Source organism: Pseudophryne corroboree, chromosome 2 (genome assembly GCF_028390025.1).
Source record: "Pseudophryne corroboree isolate aPseCor3 chromosome 2, aPseCor3.hap2, whole genome shotgun sequence".
Taxonomy (NCBI): domain Eukaryota; kingdom Metazoa; phylum Chordata; class Amphibia; order Anura; family Myobatrachidae; genus Pseudophryne; species Pseudophryne corroboree.
Window position 1 is genome coordinate 958,612,547 of NC_086445.1, and position 9,636 is coordinate 958,622,182.

Genomic DNA, 9,636 nt, shown 5'->3' on the forward strand with positions numbered 1-9,636 from the left:
GCCCTGCCTGGTTTCCTCCAAACATGACACTTGGCATTCACACCAAAGTGTTCAATCTTTGTCTCATCAGACCAGAGAATTTTATTTCTCATGGTCTGAGAGTCCTTCGGGTGCATTTTGGCAAACTCCAGGTGGGATGCCATGTGCTTTTTACTAAGCAGTGGCTTCCGTCTGGCCACTCTACCATAAAGGCCTGATTGGTGGATTGCTGCAGAAATGGTTGTTCTTCTGGAAGGTTCTCCTTTCTCCACAGAGGAATGTTGTACCTCTGACAGAGTGACCATCGTGTTCTTGGTCACCTCCCTGATTAGGGCCCTTCTCCCCCGATCACTTTGTTTAGATGGCCGGCCAGCTCTAGGAAGAGTTCTGGTGGTTCCAAACTTCTTCCATTTATGGATGATGGAGGCCTTCAAAACAGCAGATATTTTTCTCTACGGTTCCCCAGATTTGTGCCATGAGACAATCCTGTCTTTGAGGTCTACAGACAATTCCTTTGACTTCATATTTGGTTTGTGCTCAGACATGCACTGTCAAGTGTGGGACCTTATATAGACAGGTGTGTGCCTTTCCATATCATGTCCAATCAACTGAATTTACCACAGGTGGACTCCAATTAAGCTGTAGGAACATCTCAAGGATGATCAGTGGAAACAGGATGCACCTGAGCTCAATTCTGAGCTTCATGGCAAAGGCTCTGAATACTTATGTACATGTGATTTCTTAGTTTTTGATTGTTAATAAATTCACATTGTCATTATGGGCTATTGTGTATAGAATTTTGAGGGAAACATGTATTTATTCCATTTTTGAACAAGGCTGTAACATAACAAAATGTGGAAAAAGTGAATCACTGTAAATACTGTCCGGATGCACTGTAGATAGATAGATAGATAGATAGATAGATAGATAGATAGATAGATAGATAGATAGATAGAAAGAAAGATAGATAGCTATACCTAGGACGTGCACAGGGGGAGGAGGCACAGAGATGGCAGGCACAGCCTGGGGTGCAGTGCTGACATGAGGGAGAGGGCCTATAGAATGAATCAACAATCTGCAGGTTGTCAAGGATTCATTGGATTGGTGCACCTACTCATTGAAATAAGGGAACCTGGCAGGGAAAATCTTGTAATTCATGAAAAAGCTTCACAGTGAAACGCGTGTTGGCATCATTGTGCTTCTGACTTCATCCTATTTCTTCTTCTCTCTTTTTTCCAGTTACAAACAGATCAGAAGCAGATTGTCTAGGTGCAGTGGTCATTATTTGTGGCCACAGAGGGTGAAAGTAATTTGAACTGTATGAATCTTCTGAATTACATACACGTGGTCACATCCTCTGCTATCCTTATACAGATATACTTTTGAAATGAATCTACTTCGCTCTGTTCCTATATTAAGTGAAACTTTTGTATGTCTATATAACCATATACGTACTGATACTTATTTTGTCTAACATCGGGTTTATGTAAGACACAGATAACATAAATACTAGAGATGTGCGGCTGGCACTTTTCGTGTTTTGTGTTTTGGTTTTGGTTCGAATTCCACTTTTGTGTTTTGGTTTTGGCCTGGTTTTGACAAAACCACCCTTTCGTGTTTTGGTTTTGGTTTTGGATCTGGATGATTTTTTTAAAAAACATAAAAACAGCTAAAATCACAGAATTTGAGGGTAATTTTGCTCCTACTGTATTATTAACCTCAATAACAATCATTTCCACTCATTTCCAGTCTATTCTGAACACCTCACCCCTCACAATGTTGTTTTTAGGCCAAAAGGTTGCACCGAGGTTGCTGGATGACTAAGCTAAGCGACACAAGTGGACAACACAAACACCTGGCCCATCTAGGAGTGGCACTGCAGTGTCAGACAGGAGGGCGGATATAAAAAAAAGGCCCCAAACAGCACATGATGCAAAGAAGAAAAAGAATTGCAATGAGGTAGTTGTATGACAGTGAAGCATGTTGTATGTCTTCGCCACGTGCCTTCTTGAAGCCTCTGCTTTTTTGGCCCACACTCTTGTGCTGGGATGGTAAGGATCCTGAATCCACAACTTCATGTACAGTGGTTACTACATATCCTGTACAAGGAATTCCATCCTCATGGTACCTTGATCCATCCACATATAGCTCATGCTGAGCATAAGGTAGTCCTTGTTTCAGTAAAGCCACATATCTATCGGAGGTGCCTGACTCCTCATTTCTACAGTATGTTGGAGTCCAATCAAACCAGACAGCTGACAGTATAGCTTCACCTGGTATTTGATGTGGCGCTGTAGCTAATAAAAGCCGGATTAAATTACCTCCATTTGTTACTTCCATTCTCTTTACTACATTTTCTTTTCCTAGGTTTAGGAAATGGTGTGAATTTTCCAGTCTCCAGGTCTCCAGGCAATGTATGAGATTTTGCCTCATCATTAATGTATACAGTAGTTGTAGCTGCAACTGGGGACGTCGCCGGTGAAGACGCTATAGCATATAGTCAATAGTCCAATATCTCCGTCCTCTGTTGCTCCATGTCCAGGATTTTCATGTCTTTCTTTTGGAACAACAGTCTGACAGAGGTCTTGCAGCTGTCTGCAGTCACAGGGGGGATAAGTTGACATCTGATCACTGTCCGCAACTTGTATCTGACCATTTAAAAAAAAAGGGAACAAACCAGTTTTTACAATCCGTATCTGGGTGGATTTGTAGTGTTGGCCCATAGACGGACATAAAGGAGCCAAGCACTCCTATCAATGAGGATTGCAAGCCTTGTATATTAAGTTGCTTGCGCAATATTTACTGAGTGGCATCAATAATGCTGTAGGGAAAAGTTCTGTGGTTCTGCATGAGGAGTCTACAGTATGTTAATGTCTCAGCCCAAGATGAGGCAGCCACATGTCCTGTAAATATGCAAGAAAAACATGAATTAGAAAAAAAATATTTTTTAAATTGCCAATATATTTGTACTTACTAAACCAGTGTCACTTAAATACATTGAACAGACACATGCGCAGAATTTACTCATTGCTGAAGACGCTAGGTATACAGTTGTGGTGTAATGCTACACATCTAATCAATATACAGTAACAGTATTATTAATATAATAATGATAATTAGTTGAACGGATGGCACACTGATATAGAGTGTGAGGAACAGTGGATAGGATGGCATAATTAGCAGTGGCCCACCCAGGGGGGTTTCTGAGTGCCTAGAAATCCCTCTGACAGGTCTATCTATGCCGCGACCATGCCGGAGAGCTTTGTCTCTGCCTTGCCTGCCTGCCGCTGTGCTGGACTCCAAACACCCTGGATCAGAGCTGTTGCACATACGTGGCTGATCCTTGCAGCCATGGAGATGGTCGAGTCCATGTGGCTGCATGGGGAAGGGGCGTGGCCACATAATAATACCAATTTATATGCACAGTATCATCCATTATTTAAATTGCGCCGCACAGTAGCGCCACACATTACCACCAGGTAGAGACCCTTTTACACATTACGCCAGGTAGAGCCCCTGTCACACATTACACCAGGTAGAGCCCATCACACATTACTCCAGGTAGAGTCCCTATCACACATTAAATAAGGTAGAGCCCTCTTGTACACACTACGGCTGGTAGAGTCAAGATAGAGAGAGAGGGAGGGAAGGAGAGAGAGAGAAAGGTGGCAGGTAGAGAGACAGAGTGTTGGGAAGGAGACAGAGAGAGAAAGGGGTGGGAGGGGGAGAGAGGAGAGAGAAAGAGGGGGGGGGGAGACACATATACACACACAGCGGTACCTATGTGATGACCATAAAGGAGGAGGAGTTGGACTTTTACTTTCCCAATCTTTCACACTGTTCTACCACAGGTTCCATTACTCACATTTACATCATTTGAAGTACATTCCATTAGGGTTTACTCTCCTTTCTCTCTGTGTGTTGCCGCTATCTACTGCCCACCTGGGCATCCCAAACAATTTCTGGAAGATTTTTCTGCCTGACTCCCTCACTTCCTATCCTCTGACATCTCCACCATTATCATGGGTGATTTCAATATTGCTATTGATTGTCCAAAATCTGCTGCTCACACCTCCAAACTTCTCTCTTTTAACCTCCTCTCTTGGCCTCTCCCAATGGACTGACTCCTCTACTCATCAGGAGGGCCACTGCCTTGATTTAGTATTCACCAGACTATGCTCCATCTCTGAACTCACTAACACTCCTTTCCTCCTCTCAGATCACAACCTTATCACCAGCATGCTCTCCTCCGTTAATTCAAACTCTGTGTAGCTGAAGTCCTCCAATCCTCCTCAAACCCACAGAAATATTAAGAACAATTAATCTTCAAGTACTTTCCACTTCACTCCGACAACTGCTTTCACCTATTTCTTCATTCACCTCTCCTGAGATGGCTGTATCACACCTGAACGAGACTCTAGAACTAGCCCTTGATGAAGTGGCTTCAGCTATCCATCACACTCCACGTAGGCCTAGATGTCAACCATGGCACTCCAAAAAAACAAGACGACTACAAAAACTCACGCGAAAACTTGAATGTCAGTGGCGTAAATCTCGTATTTCAAATGACTTCCTTAAATATAAGACTGTCTACCACTCTTATAGAAAGGCCCTGGACACTACCAAACAAACATATTTCCAAACTCTTATCTCTGCTCAAACCTCTAACCCCAAATGACTCTTTAATACATTTAAATCCCTTCCAAATCCTCCCTCACCTACCCCACCAGCCACTATCAAGGCACAGGATCTTGCTTCCTACTTCAAGGAGAAAATTGATAAGATCCAAGATGAAATGGTATGCTCTTCGGCAGCCAGTGACCTGCTCTGTTCTTTACCTGAACCCTCTGGCACTCTCTCTTCATTTAATCCAACAAATGAAGACGAAGTATCATCACTCTTCTCATCCTGCTTCTCAACTACCTTTCCTCTTGATCCTTTGCCCTCACAAATAAGTAAAGCTCTGTCTCTTCTGCTCATCCCTAACTTAACTAACATCTGCAATATCTCTCTCTCTACTGGTATTTTTCCCTCACTCTTCAAGCATGCAGTGATTACTTCCATTTAAAAAAAAACTAAATTCTGACCCTAACGCTCTCTCAAACTACCGCCCTATCTCTCAGCTCCCTTGTCTTTCTAAGCTACTTGAGAGACTTGCCTACACTCGACTCACAGACTTTCTTAGCTCACACAGTTTTTTGAACCCACTTCAGTCAGGCTTCCGTTCCTAACACTCCACAGAGACAGCACTGACTAAATTGGTTAATGATTTGGTCACTATGAAGTCTAACGGCCATTACTCACTACTTATTCTTCTAGATCTATCTGCTGTATTTGACACTGCTGACCACTCTCTTTTCATACAAACACTACAATCCCTAGGTCTTAAAGACACAGCCCTTTCTTGGTTCCTATCCTACCTATCTAATCGCTCCTTCAGTGTTCGCTTCTCTGACTCTACCTCCTCTTTGCTACCTCTTTCAGTTGGAGTACCGCAAGGCTCAGTCTTGGGTCCTCTGCTTTTCTCTATCTATACCTCATCTCTTGGTAAACTAATCAGCTCTTTTGGATTTCAGTATCATCTGTACGCAGATGATACTCAAATCTACCTATCCTCCCCTGACTTGTCCCTATCTGTACTGGACCGTGTCACTGAATGCCATTCTGCCATTTCATCCTGGATGACATCTCGCCACCTCATACTTTATATTTCAAAGACAGAGTTAATTATATTTCCACCAGCCAATAGTAGGTACCAACCTGATATCTCTATCACCGTTGAAAACTCGACTATCTACCCTACCCCACAAGCTCGCTGCCTAGGTGTCATCCTTGACTCTGATCTGTCCTTTGTTCCCCACATTCAATCTGTCTCAAGATCATGTTACATGCATCTAAAAAACATATCCAAAATATGACCATTCCTTACACAAGACGCTGCTAAAACTCTAATTCACGCTCTCATTATCTCCCGCTATGATTATTGCAATAGTCTCCTAACTGGTCTCCCCAAAACTAAACTCTCACCACTACAATCCATTCTGAATGCAGCGGCGGCGAGGCTAATCTTCCTCGCTAGACGTTCATCGTCTGCAGATCCACTCTGTCAGTCCCTCCATTGGTTACCTGTATTCTACCGTATTCAATATAAAATACTTTTACTTACACACAAGGCCATTAACCAAACTACACCAACGTACATCACTTCGCTTATCTCAAAATATCACCCAACCCGGCCTCTTCGCTTTTCACAAGACCTGCGTCTCTCATCCACACTCATTACTCGCTCCCACTCACGATTGCAGGACTTACATCGGGCTGCACCCACTCTGTGGAATGCCATACCACGCACAAAAAGACTCTCCTCTAGTCTCCAAACCTTCAAGCGTTCCCTGAAAACTCAGCTCTTTAGGCAAGCATATCAAATTCCAGAACTTTCATAAACCTTCCTATCAAATTGCATCCACTCTGTACAGTCCACACATATCCTCACATGTCTTCTCATTCTTCACTTTCCCTTCCCCTCGAACCCGGTTCATCATTGCTGTATGACCATATCATACAGCTCACCAAGAACCTTTGCAATCTGGCGGACAACTATGCAATAGATAGCACCTTTCCTTGTGTATACATGCCTATTTCCCTATAGATTGTAAGCTTGCGAGCAGGGCCTTCCTGCCTCTATGACTGTTTGTTATTACCCAGTTTTGTTATATCATTGTTATTTCCAATTGTAAAGTGCAACGGAATTTGCTGCACTATGGGGGTAATTCTGAGTGGGACTATTTAACACACTAGGTGCCGCCTCTGATTACACACCTCCAAAACAGTTGTGACACACCTGCATTTTTAATGCCTCTCTCCCGTTATTAGATGTATGCACAGACCAATGATAATTGCTCACCTGTGAAAAAATTGGGTTTGCATACATTTCTTAATCAGGTCCATAGTGTGGATTACTGTTATACTTGCGTAATGATATCTGACACATACTATTTTGAACTCACTCCCTCTCTCTGTCTGTATGTATGTGTATAAATACAGAGTGTATATATATATATATATATATATAAATAATGTAATAATTTTCCATGGAGCGCTAAATTTCATATAAGATTGTCAACGTCCAATGTTGGTTCCACCGTACTATACTGTACTGTAATATCCAATGGTATTGGTAGCAATATAGCTGGCCTTGGGGGGTGATTCAGATCTGATCACAGCAGCAAGTTTGTTAGCAGTTGGGCAAAACCATGGGGGTCTTTCCGAGTTGCTCGCTCGCAAGCTGCTTTTAGCAGCTTTGCACACGCTAAGCCGCCGCCTACTGGGAGTGAATTTTAGCTTATCAAAATTGCGAACGAAAGATTAGCAGAATTGCGAATAGACACTTCTTAGCAGTTTCTGAGTAGCTCCAGACTTACTCGGCATCTGCGATCAGTTCAGTAAGTTTCGTTCCTGGTTTGACGTCACAAACACACCCAGCGTTCGCCCAGACACTCCTCCGTTTCTCCAGCCACTCCCGCGTTTTTCCCAGAAATGGTAGCGTTTTTTCGCACACACCCATAAAACGGTCTGTTTCCGCCCAGAAACACCCACTTCCTGTCAATCACAGTACGATCACCAGAACGAAGAAAAAACCTTGTAATGCCGTGAGTAAAATACCTAACTGCATAGCAAATTTACTTGGCGCAGTCGCACTGCGGACATTGCGTATGCGCATTAGCGACTAATCGCTCCGTTGCGAGAAAAAAATACAGAGCGAACAACTCGGAATGACCCCCCATGTGCACTGCAGGGGGGTGGGGGGTGGCTGATATAACATTTGCAGAGAGAGTTAGATCTGGGTGGGTTATTTTGTTTCTGTGCAGGGTTAATACTGGCTGCTTTATTTTTTCACTGCAATTTAGATTTCAGTTTGAATACAGCCCACCCAAATCTACTCTCTCTGCACATGTTATATCTGATCCCCTGCACTGGACATGGTTTTGCCCAACTGCTAACAAATTTGCTGCTGCGATCAACTCAGAATTAGGCCCTACATAAGAGACTGTTAATAAATAAATAATAAATGATGGCTGGAGTGCAAGCAGCCATGGCGGCAGGGGGGGGGGGGGGGGGATGTCCCTGTGCTGATTACGGCTGTACATTATGGAATCAGAGCAACTGCTGCTGGAGCTGTTGCCACTCCGTCCTCCCCTGTGCGGCTCCCTGCCGGGAGGAGGCATGTCTCCGGACCGGCCTGTATGATGCAGGACCACTGGGCTGCTGCACCACTCAATGATGGGATGGGCGGAGCTGCAGCACACGAGACGTGGAGACAGATATAGTATGCGCAGCGCTGCCCGCTATAATATATATCAGCTATAACTTTTATATGTTATAGCGGGCAGTGGCCAATCGTGGTAGATGCGGATGGTGTGCCCACAACACAAATGCACTGTGTGCGAAGTACCATCCTCCCACACCTAGTTATGGTCCTGTGCAGACTGCCCCCACACATGCACTGACTGCAAACTGCCCTTGGGGGGAAAAGTAATAGGGTGGGAGAATCAGAAAGTGAGAGATTTTGGTAAAATTCTCCTGTTTTTTTAAAGTGGCACTCACTTACATGGCAAAACCATGTTGCTTTTGCCATGTAAAGGATAGCCACTTTAAAAAAAACTGGAGAATTTTACCAAAATCTCTCACTTTCTGATTCTCTTACCCTATTCCCTATTACTTTTCCCCCTTAGACTGCACATCACACAAACACACATAGACTGCAGACACCCCCCCCCCCCCCCCCCCCCCACACACACACACACACACACACACACACACACACTGTCTGCAGACTGGACTGGAGCCGAGGAGAGTGTACACTGTGCAGTGAGTGACACGCAGAGGACCATGGGAGCTGTCTTGTCTCCTTCTGCCCTGCTCGGCAAATGCTGTAGCTGTGTGAAAAGCTGCAGCTGAGAACATTTATTTTATTATTATTATCCTTTATTTATATGGCGCCACAAGGGTTCCGCAGCGCCCAATTACAGAGTACATAAACAAATAATCAAACAGGAAAACAGCAACTTACAGTTGATGACAATATAGAACAAGTACAGGGTAAATAAACATAGCTACATCAGCAGATGACACTGGAATAAGTATCAGGTGGCAGAAGTGTGCTGGATTTGGTGCAGCTGAAGATTATTAAAGTAAGAAAGGGTAAGCACATGAGGGAAGAGGGCCCTGCTCGTGAGAGCTTACATTACATCACAGCCCAAGGTGTGCTGCAACAATGGATTGGCCTGGCGCAGGGAGGGGGGGTGTTCTGTGTACTCTGAACCCCCCCCACATGCAACTGTGGCGGTGGGGGTAGGGGGGCTCATTGTTTCCTTGGGGGAGAGGTTTCGGGCTACAATGTGAACTGTGGTGGCGGGGGTAGAAGGGAGGGTGGATGGGTCGGGCATTGCTGCCCGCGGCTCAGTGTATACTGAGTGGGTGTTGTCAGGCCACACACAGTGTAAACTCTGGCGTCAGCGGGTTGCTGGGACAGCGGTCAGGCATTACTGCCCATGACTGCACAGTAACCTGGGAGAATAAGAGGCGGAGCTAACAGGCAGGCACCTGATTTGTTTTGGCCTCCGGTTCCATCCCTGCACGCAGTGGATGACTACCGTG